General features: G+C 50.8%; 1 long non-coding RNA gene across 3 annotated transcripts; it reads left to right on the top strand.

Moving 5' to 3' along the window:
- The first annotated feature begins 725 nt into the window (after positions 1-725).
- On the top strand, positions 726-22,321 carry LOC116478855 (uncharacterized). Of its 3 annotated transcripts, none has more exons than XR_009211007.1 (3): positions 726-810; positions 1,383-1,467; positions 22,271-22,321. It is a non-coding gene; the product is annotated as an uncharacterized LOC116478855 (long non-coding RNA). The 3 variants fall into 3 exon arrangements; XR_009211005.1 differs by lacking the exon at positions 22,271-22,321 and adding an exon at positions 12,693-12,753; XR_009211006.1 differs by lacking the exon at positions 22,271-22,321 and adding an exon at positions 3,516-3,540.
- The last annotated feature ends 85 nt before the right edge of the window (positions 22,322-22,406 follow it).

The following is a 22,406-nucleotide window of genomic DNA, read 5'->3' on the forward strand; positions in this document are numbered from 1 at the left end:
TAGCGGAACCCACCATGAGGCTCCAGGCATTCGGATGCCGCCAGCGAGGCCAGCAAGCCCACCTTTCCCTGAGCTGCAGTTCGGCTTTCTTCCTCCACGAGCAGGGAGGTGGCTTCAGGAACCCGCTGGAGGAGACAAGGGGCCTCCGTGGTCTCAGCCCTCGCTTTGCGCATGGGCTCTGGCCTCAGCACCGGGGCATCTCCATTCTCCCGAGGGCAGTCGGAGGCTGAATGTCTTCAACAGGAGCACACGCCGGAGACAGAGAGCTCAGATGTGCTCAGGGCCGGGGTCCACCCGTGTTCTCCTGTGAGAGGGAAGCTGTGAAAATCCAGGAGACAATGTCAAAGCGTTGTTTTCCAACACGCTGGCCTGCGCGCCCTCTGCTTTATGCAGATGAGGGACGGCGCAGGCACAGGCCTGCTGCCACAGGCTTTATGCAGACGAGGGATGACGCAGGCACAGGTCTGCTCGCCGCACGCTTTATGCAGATGAGGGATGACGCAGGCACAGGTCTGCGCGCCTCACGCTTTATGCAGATGAGGGATGACGCAGGCACAGGCCTGCTCGCCGCACGCTTTATGCAGACGCCGCACGCTTTATGCAGATGAGGGATGACGCAGGCACAGGCCTGCGCGCTGCACGGTTTACTTAGACGAGGGATGGCGCAGGCGCAGGCCTGCGCGCCACGCGCTTTACGTAGATGACGGATGGCGCAGGCAGAGGCCTGTGCGCCTCACGGTTTATGTATGTGAGGGATGACGCAGGCACAGGAATTGGCACAACCTGAAGTCAGCTCTGCAGCTTTCCAAGGTATGAACAACGCCCGGGGAGCCAGCGCAGACCCCACCACAGCCCACTGGGCCCAGTGTCCCTGGAAGAGGACATTTCAGCTGAGCTAGGAAGGCTGAGAACAGTTTCCCAAGAGAGCTGTGATTCTGGTCTCCATTTGTATCCCAAATAAAATCGAGTGAAATGAAATATATCTATATAGTTTTTGAGGTTTTGACAGACCCTAAGTCTTAGTAGTTTAAAGAAGACAAAAGCTTTATTTTCCTCCCCAATGTGAAACTGTTTTAATTAGTTAGGATTAGTTTCAATGGTGAATGATAGAAAACCCCAAATAATAGAGGCCAAAACCCTTGCTATTTGGAGTGTCGTCAGCATTTCAGCAGGAGATAATCTAAGTCACAAGCTCAGGCTCTCTGGTCAGAACTTGCATTTTGACAAGATCTGCAGGTGACTTATAGGCATGCTAAGCTTTGAAATAAAACGGGGGTTTACTTATCTCTTATATTTAAGTCTGGAAATGATCTCCCAACACTCAGTATGTGCCCCAGGAAGTCAGCAAGCCAGGATTTTTTTTTTTTTTTTTCATCTTCCAGCTTCGTTCTGTGTGTCCTGTACTCAACAGTCATCTTATGCTGCAGGGTGGCTGCGTGTGCTCCGTACATCACACCCATATTTCAGGTAAGGACAGTTCCCGGAGGGTGCTCAGCACCATGCTGACTACTGCTGGCTGGCACGTTCACACGTGGCCATGTCAGCTCCAAGGACGATGCCGACATCCTGCTGGCTGGCACATTCGCACGTGGCCATGTTAGCTGCGAGGGCCGTGCCGACATCCTGCTGGCTGGCACTTCCGCGTGTGCCCATGTTAGCTGAGAGGGTGATGCCAACATCCTGCTGGCTGGCACGTTTGCACGCGGCCATGTTAGCTGCGAGGACAGTGCTTCTGCAAGGTTTGGTTTCTTCCCTTTCATCCTCCCACCCCTGACCGTTTTTGCCTGGGAGCAAGTGCCTAATAAATCACCCGCACTCAAATCTTTGGCTCAGAGACTTTCTGAGAGAACCCAAGCAGAGACAGGCAATGAAATCAACACTACCACCCACTTAGTTGCCCGCTGGGTGGAGAGTGGGCTGCTCATCCAAGATGCTTTTCAGCCTCTGAAGGCTTCTTTCCAGAAGGTCCTGTCTATTTGGGCTACTTGCTTCCAGAGCAATTGCATCTGGCTGGATAGCTAATGAGCGATAAGGCCTGCAAACCTCAAGCCACATCTTTAAAGATGAGGGCCCTGATGTTCCACAGCGTGGGACATTACTGGAGTCCAGCCAGTTATGTTGTGGGAGCTGCCTGAATGAAAATCAATTTGTTATTTTAGTTGGTTGGCTTGTTTAAAAAAAATTAAATAACAAGAAATAAGAAAAAACATGCAATGGCTTTGAGGTAGAACAGAAAATCCAGTGAGCCCTCTCTGTGCCTCTGGCAGAAGAAACTGTGAAGATTTGCATTTAGAAAAATGCCTCCTCAACTTTGGCGGCACCTGATGGTTCATGGTTCCTAAAATTAGAAAATGCTGGATCCTTGGTTCTTTTTTTTACGCCTGTTCCTCTGATGACGGGGGGTCACTCTGTCACCAGGCTGGAGTGCAGTGGTGTGATCTTAGCTCACTGCAACCTCCATCTCCCAGGTTCAAGTGATTCTCCTGCCTCAGCCTCCTCAGTAGCTGGGACTAAAGGCGCCTGCCACCATGCCTGGCTAATTTTTGTATTTTTAGTAGAGACGGAGTTTCACCATGTTGGCCAGGATGGTCTCGATCTCTTGACCTTGTGATCCACCCGCCTCAGCCTCCCAAAGTGCTCGGATTACAGGCGTGAGCCACCATGCGAGCCTTGGTTCTATGTGAGTATTTTGGAGACAATTAGACAAACATCCCACAGCCCCATCTTGAAGCCTGGCATTGTGTTGGCTGCAGTGAATTCTGGGGGTGGAGGTGGCTGGAGGGAAAGAGTTGGGAGTCTTGTTTTGTTTTGTGTTTCCTGGAGGAGTTTTGGGTTCTGCGGGATAATATGTGCTTGTAGGTGCAGCAGGAGTAGCATTCCGATTTCTCAGGGCAGTTCAGTCCCTGAGCAGATGGGAGAGGTGAAATAGAAACACACATTACAGAAGAGACATGCTTTCTTAAGGGCACAGGGACCGTGACACATTGCTTTGATGAACGGTGATGGAGTCACACATGGGGAAATTCAACATGGGCACACCAGTCTCACTATTGAGACATTTGCGTTGTATGGGAGCTAATGGCTTTGAATGAGCCCATATTCATTTTTCTAGCAGTTTTGATACTAACATAAAGAGAGAATGTGTGTGGACGGAGGAGGCTGCCCTGCACAGACTCTGGGTGTACTTTGTGCCAGTGACATTTTGTTCCAGAGTGATTTTGCTTGTTCCGGTTTTTCTGAAAGGAAAGCATCCCCACAGTTTTGGGGACCGCTGTTTCTCTCATGTCACATGTGAAGATTTGTGGGGTCCACAGTCTGCGACTGTGCTGTCCAGCATCGATTCCATTCACACGGGTTCTTACTTTCAAAGTCTATCCTATTATAGGGAGAAGACTGCACATATAACCCATCTCTGCATGGAAAACCTTCTGCCTGGAGGGGAGCCTTCCTAGAGGTGTGGTGTTGCCCTCTGTCTTGAACAGGCTGTGAGCCGTTTTGTCATTTGGGGTTTCTAGATGCAAACAGCAGAAGCCGCTGGCCAGTCACCAAAGGGAACATGCTGTTAGGATATCTGGGCCCGGGAGCTGCAGCAATGTGGGCTGACAGCAGAGAGCTAACGCACTTTCCGAGGTGAGGAGCTGGGCTGCTATGCCAGAGACGGCTGGGCAGAAGCAGTTAGCGGGGCGTTTCCTTGTGTCCTTAGCTCAAGAGTCACAGTTTCAGGAGTGAGCATCTTAGAGGTCAGGGTTCATTCATATGCCACCTCTCTTCTCACTGTGTCATTGGGGAGGGGCCCGTCTGGACCCTCTGGCTCCTGTGGCAAGAAATGGTCCCATCAAGTCATCCAAGGGCCTGGAAGGAGGCTCCCAAGGAAAGCAGGAGGGGTGGGTGCTGAGCAGCGTCCAGCAGCAAAGGTAGGCTCCAGCCCCACAGGTGTGGCTGCGCCATCCCAGGGAATGTGCCCAGGCAAGTGCTGGTACTGTTCTCATTACAGGCAGGATTGGTTTCACTGGACAGGTGGCGCTTCCTCACCTCTTGCCCTCTGGACCCACGGCAGGCACTTTCCAGGGCAGACCACGTGGGCTTGCGGTCTGGCTGCTGGGTCCACACGGGTTCTCAATCATGACCTGGCTTGCAAGCTCTTTCCACAGTCGGATAAATGTAGCCCTTGGGGAAGTATCTGCAAACTCTTACAATGAGTGTGTGATAATGACACACGTGTGGCCCGTCTAAGACCTCCGCTAGGCGATATCAGCGACTGTGCTTACGAGCGCGGACCTCCGCTAGGCGTTACCAGTGACTGCTTGTGAACACGGACCTCCGCTAGGCGATGTCAGGGACTGTGCTCATGAGCGCAGACCTCCCTGGGCGTTATCAGTGACTGTGCTCGTGAGCGCAGACCTCCGCTAGGCGTTATCAGTGACCGTGCTCGTGAGCGCGGACTTTCACCAGCCACGCTTCTGAGGAGTGGGGTCTTTCTTGGCTCTGCCTCTCCCAGGTGACCATCTTGTGAAGACGATGCGTTCTTTATACACAAGTTCTCTCTGTGTGTCTGTGTGTGTATGTGTGTTCCACACTCAGGACCAAAGTTGAGATAGGTGCACATTTTCTTGGTCCCACTCGTGGCCCCAGTCGGCTGTCAGAAGTGGGTGTGCTCCACATGTACCCACCATGTCAGGGCACAGTGCTCACATTTCACACCTCAGCAGGTGCCTTGATGTTGACCAGAGGCCCCAAAATCATCTCTTTCCGTGACTTCCAGATCTTACATTCCCAGGAACTGGGAAACGCAGTTAGTACCTTTTGGGTCCAAGAAACTTTGTCAGAGCCCTTGTGGGAGAACCATAGATTCTCACTGGATAAACAGAAGAGCTTTGTGTTAGAGAACCGCCTGTCTCCCCACATTCTCAGGTTTCTGGAGAGCGGCTGAAAGCCATCTGGGTGGAGGTTAAGAGCTCCAACCGTGTAGCTTTGATGTATCCGGCAAGTTGCTTAAGCTCTTTAATGCTGTTTCCTCATTTATTGTGTGAGGCCAAAAATACCCATTCCTTAACATTGTGAGGATTAGAAACAGTAATGAAAAGTGAGGGGCAAGTGCTGAGTACATAGTCAAGTACCTGATACTTTTTAGTGTAAGATAAGTAGCAAGAAAGCATGAAATTTATTTCCATTTACTCTTACTACATGCGGTAAACCATCTACGCACAGAGCACTGCATTGGGTGCCATGAATGATAGAATAAGAGTAGCAGGTGCATGAAAAGCTTAAAAGACAAACGAGACAGAGCTAGGTTGCAGAAGACTTAAAAAGTTTATGTATGTAACTTTTAATGGACACACTGTATATGTTTATGGGGTGTGATTTGTTGTTTCCATGCATATCTGTGTTGTGTAATGATCCAATCAGGGTAGTGTGCGTGCCCATTTCCTCAAGGGTGGATCATTGTGCGTATCATCTTGCATCATCATGTATCATGCATGTACCATCATCGTGCATCATTATGCATCATCATGCATGTATCATTATGTATCACCTCATGCATATATTATAATTATCACCTCATGCATGTATTATCATGTATTACCATGCATGTATTGTGCATGTACCATCATCATGCATCATTAGGCATCATTGTGCATGTGTCATTATCACCTCATGCATGTATTATGTATCACCTCATGCATGTGTCATGCATGTACCATCATGTATCATTATGCATCATTGTGTGTGTATCACCGTGTATCATGCATGTGTCATGCATCGCCCCGTGCGTTTATCATTTCTTTGTGGCGAGAACACTCAGAAGCCTCTCTTCTCGCTATCTTGTCATATACGCTATTTTATTGTTAACCAAAGTCAGCTTATTGTGCAGTAGAACAATCTCTCCTCATCCCCTGTCCTCATCCTCCCCTCCCAAGCTTCCATAACCACTGTTTACTCTCTGTTCCTAGGAGAGCAACTTAAAATTTTGTGTTATTTTTGGATTTCACATACAAGAAATCCACACAAGAGCTCCATATGAGATCACCCAGTACTTGTTTCTCTGTACCTGGCTTATTTCTCTTAACATGATGTCCAAGCTCATCCATATTGTCACAGATGCTGGGATATCATTTTTTTCATGTTAGAATGGTATTCCACTGTGTATCTACACCACATTTTCTTTATTCATTCTCCGTTGTTGGGCACCAAGGGCGATTCCATACCTTGGCGATTATGAACAGTGCTGCGATAAGTGTGCGGGTGCCGATGTCTCCTCAACCCACGGGTTTCCTGTCACCTGGGTGTTTCCCCAGCAGTGGGTTGCTGAGTCCCACGGTAGTTCTATTTGTGTTTTTTTGAGGAACCTGTCTGCTGTTTTCCTGAGTGGCTGTACAGAGCTATAGAACTTTAGGCCTGTGAGCGATAAGTCCTCCAGTACACATGCCATTTTCAGAAGGGCAAACTGTAGCCCAGGAAGGTCAGGTGCCTTGACCAAGGCAGGCACAGTGAGAAACAGGCAGTGTTAGGACCACAACTGGTTTTCCTCTCCAGTCTCTTTTGTGAAGATTGGATGCTAAGGTCCTATAGGAAGCACTGTGGATTATGTAGTAGGTGCTCAGTCTGTTTTGTGAAGATTGTATGCCAAGGTCATATAGGAAGCACTATGCATTATGTAGTAGGTGCTGTGTGCCATACATTAAGATTACATTGTAAATAGCAGGCACTATGTATTGTATATTAGCATGATGCACTGAGTCCTGTTGTCTGGGAGCCTGGCACCTGGCAGCTTCAAAGAACTTACAACGCCCACAGGAAGGAACCTGGGACAGCCCAGGGAGCATCACTGGAAGAATTGGCCTGGAATGGAAGCCCCACAGCTCACCTGGGGGGAGCAGGGGGAAGGATAGGGGTGAGGAGGAGAGGACCAGGGGAGCAGTGGGAGGAACGGGGGTGCAGGAAGAGCACTGGGGGTGCATGGGAGAGCAGGGTGCAAGGACCTTGCTGGCTGAGAAGACAGCGGGAATGGCGGGTCCTGGGAGAGGGGAGGAGGGGAGACAGGCCACTGGCCACCCTGACTTCAGCCAGGAGACCCATTTCAGAGGCTCAAAAGGTCCTAAGTTTGCGGAGATTGTGCAGCCACAGTGGGAAGCCGAGCCCCATGCTGGATGCTCAGATTGAGGGGGCTCCTGAGGGGCTGCGTTCCTCTCTCCAGGGGCCATGGCACAGTGGCTTCTCATCTCACAGGTATGTATGGGGTTTTTCACCACCTGCCAGGACTTTGCTGCCCACGTCACACATTTCATGTAACCTGTAGGTGTAGAGGCCTCATTTTCAGACAAAGATGAACTAAGATCAGAAAGTGTCTTGTCGGAGGTCACGGCTGGAGCCAGATGGTCAGGCTCAGGCTGGGGCTGGCTTCCCTCGGTGTGACACACGGCTCCCGTGTCACCTTTCCCTGACTATCAGGAGCTGCCAGAGGCCAAGGATGGGTGGGCGCCTGGACAATTCAGACCTAAGGAAGGGCTCCTGGCCTCTTCCCTGAGAGCCTCTAAGCTGACTGCTCTCTTCCTGCTCAGCAGCTCATGACCCCCAGTGGCTTCCTTGAGCTGGGACTTGACTGAAACCCCTGGGACTGGCCCTCCAGCCACCCTGACCTCAGGGGGTCGAGGTGCTCACTGGGCCAGCGCTCAGGAGGCTCCGTGCCAGCCGGAACACCGGGAAACCCTCTATCTGAAGCTTTGACCCAGGGAGGAGCCTGGAGAGGTGACGTCCTGGCAGGCCTCTCCCGCAAACCCCAGAATCAGAAGTGGCCACACCAGGTCCAGCACCCACGGCAGTAGCGGGACCCATCTTCAGGGGCAGCTTTGGGGATTATCTCCACTATAATTGTCCTTCCAAGTGAAAGGGGCTTAAAAAGACCCCTGAGCAGGAGAGAAAAAATATCTTCAAAGAAAACTCCCTTCATCTTAAAGTAAGTGTCTGCGCTAGCCTCTTGGTCATCTCATCGCAGTAGAATTTTAGGCTCCGTCACTCCTGTGACTTAATTCAATTGGCATCGATATTTTGAAAATAATAATTTTTCCTAATTGCAAATGTGAGATGTATTAATTATAGAAACATCATCCACAAGCCTGTCACTCAGAGAGAGACACCGGTAACTGTTTCTTTCCATGCAGTGCATTCCACTGTCCCATTTTCCCACCGCACCGCGTGGCCTGATGCTTTCCTCTGTCGTGAATGGCTCTGATACAACGTGAAATGAAATTCCATCTCAGACATGCACCGTGATCACTCACCCCTCACTCCTCAATGCCTGTGTGTCATTGAGCACCTCACCTGTGCTATGTATTTCTCTTTAGGGTCACAAAAGAATTGCTCTGTAATCTCTGTGGGCAAGGAGATTTCTCCCGAGTTTGATTGTTTTTCTGTTTTCTTAGGATAGAAATTTTTCTAGCAGTCATTGGTCTATTGAAAACACAAATAAGCCTCACTTCATACACTAGAAAACTTCATAATATAAAGGTTTATATTTGCCATGAGAGGAAACAAAATATTGTCTTAAATGCATTCACATACCCTAAGAAAAATGGTATGAAACGGTCAAGGAAAAGTTCCTTCTGATAGTAAAAAAATTCACCCCCTTATTAAACCAACGATGAGGTTGCACTAGATTAGAGTTTAGTTCTGAAACTCTGTGCTTTTAGATATTTGGTCCATTAGGATTTCCTGGTGGGGGACACACGCACATAAGTCTCTTGATGGTGGGACTCTGGTTCCCTGGCCAAGACCACACATGTGTCTCTAGGTAGGTACTTCCTCTGCAAGTGTCTGATGACCACAGTGAGGTGGGTGTGTTGATAATAATCTACTGTCATAGACACCTTACCTTATTATGCTGAACCAGGAATGGCACAATTGATATTCTCAGGTTTTTTAATCCCTTAAGAAGAAAAGATAATTAAAAATATCTTTTCACTCAAGAAGCATACGATAGAATCTGATGATACAGACAAAGGGTATGCTCACTGATTTGAAAATTACAGATTGAATCCCTGAGACAAATATCTCCCCTGCTTTCAGGTAAATCACTGTCTACAGGTGAGATAACCATGTATCAAATTACATCAAATTGTGTTGTGGTGTGTTTTGATTCCTTTGAAATAAGGGCTTCTTCTTTATCCACACCACTGTCAATGAAGAGTTATTGACAGTATATTAGCTAATCACAACAACCATTATTTATTAGTGACTATTACATATCAGATATTTTACACGCTTTATTTCTAGTCTTCCAAAAACCCTGCATGAGAGCTGCTCTAGTTTTGTTTCTTTTTTCTGAGAAGGAGTTTCTCTCTTGTTGCCCAGGCTGCAGTAAAATGGCATGATCTCGGCTCACTGCAACCTCCGCCTCCTGTGTTCAAGCGATTCTCCTGCCACAGTCTCCCAAGTAGCTGGGATTACAGGTGCCACCACACCTGGCTAATTTTGTATTTTTAGTGGAGACGGGGTTGTACCATGTTGGCCAGCTGGTCTCGAATTCCCGACCTCAGGTGATCCGCCCGCCTTGGCCTCCCAAAGTTCTAGGATTACAGGTGTGAGCCACCATGCCTGGCCTGAGCCGCTACTATTCTTATGTGATACACGGGAAAGCACATTGGAGGCAGTAGTTGGCCAGGTGGTGGGGCCAGGCTGCACATCCAGGCTGACTTTTCTCCACACGGCCGTAAGAATCCCACCGCCAGCAGCACCTCCCAGAGGATCCCACTGTCCAGGCGCTAATGAGTGCTTTTAGGTACAACTTCCTGTGTTCTGTCTCCATATGGCCAAATTAAGCATTCAGTTTTAATTAAACTAATAAGAGGTGTCACTGGATGTGGTTAGAAAAGTGTGGCATGTTCTGACACCCGGTAGTTTTAAATATCTTCATCTGCTCCGTGGCTTATGTGTGCCACAATGGCAGGACCCAGTGACTTAGGTTCCTGCTGGGCACAGGGCTGGCTCGCAGGGTCCCAGCGGGGGTGGAGGTATGCATGGGTGGCCTTGGTGTGTCCTCAGCCTTCCCTGTGGGCTGTGGGCTGCAGGCTGGGGCTGTGCCTGTATCCGGGCAGCTTACCCAGGGCTCCCTGGTATGCCTTCCTTTGATGCCTGTAGCAGCCCCGTGGGGCGGCTGGAAGTTTGTGTTGCAGGAGGAACTGATGCACCTTCCTTTCCTTTTGGCTTTGTAGTGCTTTCTTCATTCATTCATGAGCCCCAAGAATAGAATTTGAGGGCTTACTTTTTACGAGGCAAATCACAACATCTCCTGGCTCGGAAGGGCCAGGGAAGCAGGGGAAAGAAAGTTGTGCAGATTCGAGTCTGAGTGACCCACTGTGGGGTGCAGGGGGAGGTGGTCCCTGGACGCAGCTGGGCAGCCCTTGGTACCTGGCCAGGCTCCACAGTGGCCACCCTACGCCCCTCCCAGTGCCTTCACCACCACAGCCCCATGCCCCTCTCCCGCCTTCACCACCCCAGCCCCATGCCCTGCTGTACTCCAGCACAACCTCGGGAGGCTGAGTGAGCACCTGAGTGGGAAGAGGGGGCTTCCAAGACCATGCACGTCCCGCAGCTCCAGGGACGTGTCTGACGTTTCCTTGGGGGAGTCGTGTTTTCCTGTGTTGTCTAAGCCACTGCTGTTTCGTCGTCTGCTAAAGCAGCTGAAATGGTTTCCCAGACAGAGGGAGAGAACACTTGGCTAAATGTGCTTTGCTGAGGAATTCCTGCCCCTCCTACACCCCCACTCTCCGATGACACCTGGAATTGAGCTGGGGCCCCGGAGCCGCCCCTTGGCTGGTCAGGGTGGATTGTTGATTGCCCGTAAGCAGCAGCCACGCCCCTGTCCTTGGCCTCCAAGCTGTGTGAGGATGGCTCGCACCAGCAATGCCGAGATTGGCTTAGGGTGTCCAAGTGCACATTCTATTTTGGGGAAGTCTATCCACCAAAATTCATTGGCTTGTATGAGAAGCCATGATCTTCACTGTCTTTTATTTAATGATACATAATGTCCACCTGAACCAGGCAGCTTCCGGCAGCTCCAGAAGAGAGCAGTAGAGTTCAGACCTTCTGTTTCATCCTGAGCCAGCAGCAAGGGGCTCCCGGGAGGAGTCGAGTTTGACGCCCGCACTTCTCCCTCAGTGGCCAAGCTCGCCCCTTCCCCAAAAGTGTAGGGCCCTGAGGTCTCTTGCCTCATGACACATCCAGGTGGCAGGCACCATTGGGGCTGCCATCATCCACAGATGAACTAGCAAACTTGAGGGAGTCTAATGCTTTTCTGAAATGACAGCCAGAAAGTGGCAGGGCTCTTTCGTTCCAAAGCCCTCTCCCCTCACTCCACACAGAGCTGGCTGCATGCGGGGCTGGGAGTTCCAGGAGACAAGGAGGAGGCACCAATGTCTTCATTTGCAAAAAACTCATGCTTAGCATAAAAGTCTTAATGTGGGAAGCCACCAGGCATGGCGAGGTGGTGTGTCACCTTTTGCACATCTGTGTGGTATAGGGGACACCGTATGGGGGCATCTCCAAGAAGAACAAGCAGGACCAGGGCCGATGGAGGCTGGGGTTAGGAGGGCCCTGGAGGGATGGGCAAGCACACGCGAGTGGTGATCAAGAAGTGGTGATCAAGCCGCCCTCAGGAAGCCATGAGAAGGGTTCAGGGAAGCTGATGAAAGGTCCAGATCTGGGCATCACCAGCACACGGAGGACTGAGGGCAGGAGAGGCCTGAAGAGCAAAGAGCACTCAGAGCCTGGAGAGCAACTGGCCCAGGGGATGTCCAGGAGGCTGGAACGGAGGGGGCTGGTACCCACGCCTGATCACACAGCTGCTGCCCCTGCTCCCTTCTGAGCCTCTCGTGTGCTAAATCTAGCACACACACACATATGCACACACACGTACACATGCATGCATGTGCAACACACAGCACACACACATGCACACATGTGCACAAAGCACATACACATGCATGCATGTGCAACACATGACACACGCACACATGTGCACAAAGCACACACATACACATGCATACACGCAATACATGTGCACACAGCACGCACATGCACAGAACACATGCACAGCACATGTCCATGAATGCAAAGCACACACATGCACACACATGTCCAATGCACACAGCATATGGTCACACATGTGTACACATGCACACAATGCAACACGTGTATGCATGTGCAAAGCACAGACATGCACACACATGTGTACACACTCCCCACAGAGTTCTGACTGGAAATGCTCAGGCAGGAGCAGCGTTGGAAGGAGGCCCCTGCCAGGCACAGAGACCGGACATAACCCACACTAGCCCCAGACACCATCAGCTCCTGTACCCCAGGCTGTTGCCCTCGGAAGAGAGTGGCCCCTGCCCCGTGGGATCCCTCATGCCCTCTTCCTCCCCTCTGTCTGAGACCCACCAGCCCACCGTTGCACCCCTGCGGTTTCTTCCCTTTCCTCTCATTTGGAGCCATGCGCTGTCCCCCGGCCCAGACATCCGTGTCCACACTGCTGACTGCCCCACCAGTGGCGAGAGCCTGCCTGGGATCTTCCCTTTACAAGAAAGAAGAGAAGGGATACTTATTTTTCCTTCTCAGGAACAGTAATAATGGTCATTTTCCTTTCCTTTTCTTCTTAAACATCTCATTATGGAAATGTTCAAACGCCTGCAAAGTAGAACAGAGTGAGCCCCAGTGCCATCATCTCTGGGCCGTCTCCTTTGATCTGGTCCCTGCCTGCCATCCCACGTCCCATGCTGATTCCTTTGAGGCAAACATCGGATGACATCTGGGCATTGGATTCTGAAACGTGAGTGTGAAGGAGATGGGGCCTGTGGCTACTAAGTCTGCTCAGAAATCGTAGCCGTCGGGGAATCGATCCGTTTTGAAATGTCAGAACACGTAGACAGGGAAGAACTTAGTCGAAGTTTTGCTGTGACGAGGGCACGTCTTTAGGAAGAGGCTTGGGCAGCAGCATCCTCAGCTTCTCATAAGGCGACATTGGTCACACTATTCTTGGTTATTCCATAAAATCTTAGGGTCTTGTGACGTGCTGGTTGTTTTTTTATATGTATGACTAAGCCTAGCACACCAGGCCCCCGGGATGCTGATTTACAGGCTGTGTCCTGTCAGTGCCCAGCTCCCGTTTCCTCCATCCTGCAGTAAGAGCTGTTAACAACACAGAACTCACTGCACACAGCGGCAGAGGGAGCCACTCCCCTCCAGCCTCTCGGGCTCTCCTCACCTGTTTTCTGCACCAGAGAGTGAGCTACAGGGCAGCCTGGCCTTGTCCTGTCGTTCCCTCAGCCGCTAGCACAGTGCCTCGTAGGTAGCAGGTGCTTAACAGATGTTCAACTAAATTCCTTTCAAGCTACATAAAGTACCCATATTTGGCTTCATGAAATTGCATGAGAGATTTGTCCTGTGTTGGTTGAGTGAGAAAAAGCAGCTCCCGGGGCCTCTGGTGATCAGCTTCAGCCTTGGGCATGTCTGCCCCTCCCTCTCTGGCCTCCCCCGATTCCTGTGAGACCCTAGGTCATGCTTGGCCAGGCCTGGCAGGGAATTTCTGAACCTACTTTGCATTCTTTTGAAAAATGATCTGGTGTGGAGTTAACTGCCCAGGGAGGCCAGGAGGTTTGTGTGTGGTGCTGGAGGGATCAGGAGGGCCGGGCAGTCCTAGGATGACTTGGGGCCCTGAGTCCCAGGCCCTGAGCCCGTGGGCACGAGGGGCAGGTCAATTGGGAGCAGTTGCATTGCACCAGGTGCTGCGACTCTTAGATGCCAATGTGCCCTCGAGCCCAGTTTAATTCTTCCTCCATCAGAGGGCACGGGGCAGGATGCAGAAGCTTCGACATGGACTGGCTGTGTGCAGGGGCCTCGAGAACAGAACGTGTCGCTGGAACAGCGTGTGCAGAACCAGCCAGGGTGCAGCACACCTATAGTACTGCACAGGATCCGCTTGCAGGCTGGAACATGTGCTTGCTCCAGTGCTAACTCTGTGTCCAGGCACAGAATTGAGCCCATTCCCAATCCAGGAGTGGGTCCCTGTTGTGTTCATCTGAATAAGATGAAATGAAGCACCAGTGGAGGTAGCGTCCCGGGTCTCAGCAGTCACAGGTGCGCACGCGTGAACACAGGGCGTGGGCTCCACCCACCGTCCCCAGTGGCCCACATGCACAGGTGGTGTTCAGAGTGTGACGACAGCTGGGGTTTGTTTGTTTGTTCGTTTGTTTGTTTTATTGAGACACAGGGTCTCAAGGTCTCACTCCGTTGCCCAGGCTGGAGTGCAGTAGCATGATCACAGCTCACTGCAGCTTCAACCTCCCAGGCCCAAGCAATCCTCCCAGGCCCAAGTGATCCTCCCCCCTCAGCCTCCTGAGTAGCTGAGACCACAGGCTGCTACCACCACATCTGGCTAATTTTTGTATTTTTCTTTTGTAGAGATGGGGTCTTGCTCTGTTGCTCAGGCTGGCCTCAAACTCCTGGCCTCAAGTGATCCTCCCACCTTGGCCACCCAAAGTGTTGGGATTGCAGGTGTGAGCCACCACCCCAGGCCCTGATATTTTTGATATTGACTAAATACTGAAAGGATAAAAGTCTCCTGCCGAGCTGACCACGAGGCTGTCTCCTTCACTGTCCAGAGAGGAGTGCTGGGGGCCCGCAGTGCTGAGGGGCTGTGGATGAGAATGTGGACAATCACTTTTCCCTGTGCTTGGCTTCTCAAGCAACTATCTCATACCTCAGGGATAGAGCTGTGGGCTTGTGGGTCTGTGGAGAAGCCACGTCCTCAGGACAGAGACGGGTGTATGTGGTCTATGGAGAGACCACACCCTCAGGACAGAGCTGTGTGCTCCTGGTCTATGGAGGGGCCACGTCCTCAGGACAGAGCTGTGTGCTCCTGGTCTACAAAGGGGCCACATCCTCAGGACAGAGCTGTGTGCTTGTGGTCTCTGGAGGGGCCACATCCTCAGGACAGAGCTGTGTGCTCCTGGTCTATGGAGGGGCCACATCCTCAGGACAGAGCTGTGTGCTTGTGGTCTCTGGAGGGGCCACATCCTCAGGACAGAGCTGTGTGTATGTGGTCTCTGGAGGGGCCATGTCCTCAGGACAGAGACGGGTGTATGTGGTCTCTGGAGGGGCCATGTCCTCAGGGCAGAGGTGTGGGCTCGTGTTCTCTGGAGGGGCCACATCCTCAGGACAGAGATGGGTGAATGTGGTCTCTGGAGGGGCCGTGTCCTCAGGGCAGAGCTGTGTGCTTGTGGTCCTCTCCCTACCACTCTGTACTCCAGCCCCCTGATTCCACACAGCATCCCCTTCCCATCATTCCATACCAAGCCCACTCCTTGACGGAGCCAAATATTCCATCCACGAAGATTTGTGAGGTCGTTTCCTTCGGTGCGTGAGGCACATCCTCCTGTGGTCTTGAGCTCTGAGCAGTGGGAACATGCGGAGGTTCTCAGCCACCTCAGTTTTGGGTTTCATCAAGCAATGTGTAATCCTCATAGGCCAGTGGATGGAGGCCAACTGCTCTGGGGTCCTCTGTATTTGTGCTCATGATTTTCCTTGGTCTCTTCCTGGCTTCATCTCTGTTGATGAAAGGCTTTCTTTTGGGAAAGCTGGCCCTTTAAGGGTAGTGGCTTTCTGAAACCCTCCAGGGAGAGTGCATTTCTGTCATCAAGTTTAACCCAACTAACGGAACCGGAAATAATAGATTCAAAGCGGGCCAGGCGTGGTGGCTCACGCCTGTAATCCCAGCACTTTGGGAGGCTGAGGTGGGTGGATCACGAGGTCAGGAGATCGAGACCATCCTGGCTAACACGGTGAAACCCCATCTCTACTAAAAATACAAAAGATTAGCTGGGTGTGGTGGTGAGCACCTGTAATCTCAGCTACTCGGGAAGCTGAGGCAGGAGAATGGCGTGAACCTGGGACGCGGAGCTTGCAGTGAGCCGAGATCGCACCACTGCACTCCAGCCTGGGTGACAGAATGAGACTCTGTCTAAAAAAAAAAAAAAATAGATTCAAAGTGGACGAAGTGTTGTGTCAATCACAGAGCGGTGTGTCAATCACAGAGCATAAGGACCACTGCTGTGGCCACTTTGTCCTCGAACCCCATGCACACCTATCAGATTTTGAGAATCAGAGTGGATGGTGGTTACTTTCTTTGGGAACATGCACTTAGCTGAAACCTCTTACTAAGGTGATTTATCATAACTTCAGGTTTCATGCTTTAAAAAAATTCTCAACAAGAAAGAAAAATGACATAGGAGACGAGGCTGTCTAGGGTGAGGGCAGGCTTGAAGAAAGACTGGGCAGATGTGTGGAGCCGTTATGTTTGGTGGGGTTACCAAGAAGCAGACCCCCCATTGGCAAGAATGAGGGCCTTTTTGGGTAGGAGGGGCTCCTCTGTGAGTGACAGCAAAGACCAACCCCAGGAGCCACTTCTGGGCCATGAAGAGATAAGGCTGGAGACCTTTCTGTCCCTGGGCCATTAAACCATCCCTCCTGACACTGATTCTCCACGCTCAGTGACTCTGGCCGGGGACCACTGACCCACCTTGCAACTCTGAAGCCTTTGGGGTTCATCTTGAACGCTCTTTACACCTGCAGGTCTTCTTCATTCTCTGCCCATAACCCTGACCCCTTGTTTTGCTGTCTATGGGGTAATTTATCATAAGGCCCAAGAAATGAGATGCTCTTTAGGGCACCGACACCCCACCCGGAGGAATGACCCCCACCTGCGGATGAGGGGGAGGTGTCAGAATCTCCTGGGGTGTTTTCAGAGCCCCCCCACCTCTGCCTTTGCCCCCACCTGAGACCCCCCACACCCTCCCTTGAGTGGAGAATCACTGTGGTTAATGTGAAACACACAGACAAAAAAAAAAAAAAAAACAATGCAGGCACCCACGGCCTGGCCTGAAGGGAGGTAGGGGTGGGCGAGAGCAACACCTCCAAACAAGACGTCTTATCCCAGCCCGTCCGGCTGCAGCGTTGGAGCCCCGTGCTCAGCATGGCTGTAATTTTAGTCTATTTCCTGGGTGACAGTGAGAAATCGAAGTCCCTTCCGCCAGCACAGGGATGTCCCTTTCTGGGCCTGCCATGCCCACAGTTAGGCCCCTGGAAAGCAGCAAGACGTGTCACGGGGAAAACACTCTACTGGATTCTGGGGTGTTCAGTCCACACACCGACATGGAGCTGCGGCGCAAGCCCCTGAGATGTTTGGGAATCCCTTCATCCCAGTTCCCACCTGGCTTAGTATTCTGCATGAAATTACCAGCCACACCCATGCTCAGTGTGTTATGGCAAATCTACGGCAAATCTGGGAGAGGACTCAGAACATCTCAGATTTCATAACCCTTCAACCCCTCAAGCCTCCATCAGCAGCCCTGGGAAGTAGGAGGCTAAGGCTGCGTTCACATACTGGTGAGAAAACTGAGGTGCAAAGTCACGCACGCAGTGATTAATTCATTTTGTGCAGTTAATGAGAAGCGGGCTCAAGGCTTGAAGGGAGTTCTTTTCATTTCCAGCCCCGTGCTATTATAATGAGTTCATTTACAGTAAATATGTAAGGCTAATGTCGGGCTAGTAACTGCTGCTCAGGCAGAGGCCACTAATTGATGTAACTATTATAAAAAGGAAAAGGTTTTATTTGTTTGTTTGTTTGTGCTGAGACGGAGTCTCACTCTGTCACCAGGCTAGAGTGCAGTGGCCTGATCTCAGCTCACTGCAACTTCCGCCTCCTGGGTTCAAGCGATTCCCCTGCCTCAGCCTCCTGAGTAGCTGGGATTACAGGCGTGCGCCACCATGCCCGGCTAATTTTTTGTATTTTAGTATAGATGGGGTTTCACTATGTTGGCTAGGCTGGTCTCCATCTCCTGACCTTGTGATCCACTGGCCTCTGCCTCCCAAAGTGCTGGGATTCCAGGTGTGAGCCACTGCACCTGGCCAGGAAAAGGATTTAGAGCTGATCATGTCCCTTTTTTGGGGCGGGTGGACACATTGGTCTTGAGACCCACAGAACTTTGCTTGATGAAAAAGGCCCAACAACCCAGGAAAGAACAATTTTACTTAATATTTTTATTCACTTAACAGAAACATTCACTTATCAGATATCACTGAAGTGCAATTTACAGAACTTAGATGGAAATTAACATATGTAAATTCATATTTTAAGGTTTTGGATTTTTTTTTTACAAATATTACAGATGTACATCCATTGATACAATATTGCCATTCAATCATGCTTTTTATGTACATACCTTCAATTAGAATTACTATGTATTAAGTTCATTTTGCTTACAAAATGCTGAAAACTAACGGGGCGTACTGGGAGAGATTTTTTTTTTTTTTACTGATGCATAAACTGCAGAGAGATAGAAATCTAGGGCCTGTGTGAAAAGAGGCAGTGAGACCCAGATGATCTCGCCTCGGTGTTTAGGGGATGCTCATCCCTCCAACCTTGGCTTTAGGACAATGAGTTGGGAAATAAAGTGTTCCTCTCACCAGGGTTTGATCTGTCTACAGTTCCTGCAGAAGTGATATTGTTTGGTGCGAATCTCTAGAGGCAGCGTGGTGGCTCATGCCTGTAATCCCAGCACTCTCGGAGGCCGGGGTGGGCAGATCACTTGAGGCCAGGAGTTCGAGACTAGCCTGGGCAACATGGCGAGACCCCATCTTTACCAAAAATGCAAAAATTAGCCAATCTCATAAGCCGGTCTCAAAAAAGTAAATAGATCTCTAGAGATGTGGCCACCAGCGTTCCTTCTGGTGAGAGGTCAGAGCATGTGGACACATTCAGGAGAGTCCAAAAATGACTGCAGCGGCTCCGTGTGCACAAGGCATCAGGAACCCAGCAGGGCTCTCTCAGCCCCGGCAGGAACCTGCCGCGGCACGAACCTGCCCCGGCACGAACCTGCCCCGGCACGAACCTGCCCCGGCACGAACCTGCCCCGGCACGAACCTGCTGCGTGGATCCCTCACAGCGGGATGGTGCCTGAGACCTCCTCCTGGGTGGGGGCCATGGCAGCAGAACAAAGGAGCCAGGAGTTTTGGGACGGGGACTAACAAGACAGCAAGAAAGGGAAGAGGCGGGGAGGAAAGAAAGGGGCGGGAAGGGAAGTGAAGAGGCTGAGGGGAGAGTGAGCGGAGGGTGGTGCCGGCAGCCTCTCAGGCTTCCCAGAAACAGCCTGAGAAGGAAGCTCCTCTGTCTTCACCACATCTCTGGTCGGTCCCTGTGGCCTCTGCTCCTGCCTCCTCACTTCCCCACCATCCTTCCTTCACTTTCTCGGATTCAGAATTTGTGGGAGAAGTTTGACAGGGGCCACCAGCAGCTCAGTGTTTGCAGAAACAGCCCTGCTCCTGCAGTGGCGAGGGACTCAGACAGCGGCAAGGCCTACGCCGTGTCCTCCAGCCGCCCACCTCGCCCCACATGGTGGCAAAATACCAAAAGACCTTAAAATACTGGCGAGGCGGGGGTCGGTCTGTCCCTGCTAAGAGCTGCCGGGGGGGTGCTACAGCCTCTCCTGCGACACAGAGCTTCTAAATTTCCACCTCCAACCGTGAGCTCTGCAAAAACCGCAGGCGAGGACAGGCTTTGGAGGTGTGTGGGACGGCGGCTCCCTGATGTGGACTAGGGGACTCTGCAGCCTACCTGAGGGCTGCAGGAAGCCCACAGAGCCTCACTGGGTTCTGTCGGGTGTTACGAGAGGCGGCTGCAGTGATCCAACGGCAGTACAGAAAAGGCTCTCAGCTTCCCTTTGGTCTCCATTAGAAAGTGATACTTATTGTATTTTGGGCCAATTAGTCAGATTATTTTATTAGAATGGCTTCTTAAAAAAGGGCATATAAGTTTCCCTAAATTAAAAATGTCTACTTTATGTACGTCTCAAATGTCTTTAATTGTTTTAAACAATATACTATAGACACATCTTGAAATTTATCATCTAAAAATAGGATTTCATCAAAATACTCTAACTATTCTGGGCATCGATATCCTCTGTATTTACTGTTTATGGCTCTCCAGACGTGATAAACATTATATCCAGAAAAAAAGCATGTGCCTTTGTTGATAAGAAAAGCTCCCTGTGAAAACAAAATGAGATGGAGAAATATGATCTGTGTGTTTCTTTGAAAAGGAACCCAGCTTGATGTTTCTGAGGAACAGGACTCATCACAAAGTCAGCATGGTGTGATAGATATATACAGATGTAAAGAGAATCGCAGGAATGGAAAGGAAACAATAGCTATCGACCCGCACATCCTTTCCTCGGCAAAAACAAAACCCACAGAAACCCTAACTCCATCCCTTGACATCACACATGGCTGCAAAAGCGGGGCTGGAGGTGGACAGCAGAGGCTGCCTGGCCACGCGGCTGTTCCCTGTGCTCCGTCCTGCAAAAAGGCCAGAAACCACCAGACACTAACTTTTTGACTAAGAACCAGGCCGGAAACCACATTGCTGACCTTCCCGATGGGAAAGCAGTGTGTGTTTTGGAGGCAGATAAAGGTGGCGTTGGTTTTATGAGGACTTTTGTAGGGGCCTAAGCAGGCATGAATACAGACTACAGAAAATCTGAAGCGAGGGCATGAATACAGACTACAGAAAATCTGAAGCGAGGGCATGAATACAGACTACAGAAAATCTGAAGCGAGGGGCTTGGCGGTGTGAGGTGGTGGGAAGTACAGGGAAGCCAGGTGGTGATTTTGAGGTGGACTTGGAGGGGCAGGCCTGACTTCATCAGCCCCCCTTGTGTCGTGCCCAGCGTATTTACAGGGTGACAGAAAGTGACCCGTCCCCTACTTGTGTCTTGGAGGGGGTTGCGTGGCCACTCTTAAGACCAATTCAGTGGTCAAAACTGCAGGGCAGACCTGGCCTGAAAGTGGTGCTGGGATGTTCTGACCTGAACCCGAGGGCAAAATCCTCAGACTTCAACACCAGCCCTTCCATCTCTGCAGAGGTGGCACAGCCCCTCCAGGCACATCCAGGGCTGTGGGAATCCTGGGACCCGGGTCTTCCAGGCACTCCTGGTGCTGTGGGAATCCTGGGACCCGGCCCCTTCAGGTACACCTGGGGCTGTGGGAATCCTGGGACCTGGCCCTTCGTGGCTGGGTCAGGCCCTGCCAGTTGGGAGGAGCCTGCGTGTGGCGTGATCTGGTGTGGCATGCCTCCCGCATGTGGGGTCACCCCTGACTGCCTCGACTACCTTCTCTTTTCACTACCCAGGGCCTGGGACCCTCCTCTCCTTACATGGGGTCCCCTCTGCAGCCCACATCCCCTCTGACAGATCCCTCCACGGAAAAGCTCCAGCACCTCAACCTCACTCTGGCTGCATTGGAAACTGTTCTCTCGCTCTCAACCTTCTCTGAAGAGCTTTAATCTCTCCTTCCATGGAGTCTCCTGTGGACTTAATAAACGAATCCATACACTTGTACTAATGGGTAGCATGGAATTAATGTGTGGCTTTCTCCAGATGTGGACGTCGATATTTCAGTAAAGTCTGAGTTGTTTCTGGAAGGTCAATGCCTGAGACAAAATGAATCCCAGCCGCACAGCTGCGGCTTCATGATGCTGGCCACTGGGTAGCCGAGCGCTTTCTGAGTCCCATGAATCAGACCCTGCGTCGTCCCTGTGACAGTGAAGTCTGCTTACAACATAGGCCCCCTCGCTGCAGAAACTGTGATTTGGAGCCCATTGGGACAAAGCATCATATGCTTCTCTAGCCAGCATCTCAGATGAAGGTGATTTGATACCTGGGTGGGAGACTTCAGCCAGGAGCTGGCCATGCTCCCATGCATTCAGGGGAGTGCTCACTTCTGACGGCTGCGAACCTCTGAGCCACCCATCGCCTCTTGACCCTAAGTTCTCTAAGCTTCATCCTAGTGATGTCAAGTTACCAGAACTTAATAGAAACTGGTCGTTTGAGCTTAGCTTTTGCACTGAATTAAGATTTCATTTATTTTTGCGATTTTTATAAAATATTAATGTGAGTCCTTTATTTGAAAAATGTTCTTTTGAAACTTTATCTGGAAGAAGTTGTCTACTCCAGTGCCTGTTTTCTTTTCTAAAAGAACTCGAGTGATAAATTTGGCCTGATTTTAAATCCCAGGAAAAGTTTCTATTTCCATACTAATATCTCTACTTCTTACTATCTTGTAACAAATAGCTACAACTCAGTTTCATTTCTGCCTTCTCATTATGATAACTGTAATTTATTGCACTTGACTATGTACAGCATGATGTTATTCTTGCACTTTCTAGGGTGGTCAGCTGGGATTCTTTCCGGGAAGCCCACACCCCAGAGGTGGACACCACCATGCTTTGCCATCTGCCATCACTGTCGTGAATTTCAGAGATGGATTTTTTAAGTTGGAGAAATGAGAGACTGGCTATCTAG

This window comes from Hylobates moloch, unplaced genomic scaffold (genome assembly GCF_009828535.3).
Source record: "Hylobates moloch isolate HMO894 unplaced genomic scaffold, HMol_V3 SCAFFOLD_2, whole genome shotgun sequence".
Lineage (NCBI taxonomy): Eukaryota > Metazoa > Chordata > Mammalia > Primates > Hylobatidae > Hylobates > Hylobates moloch.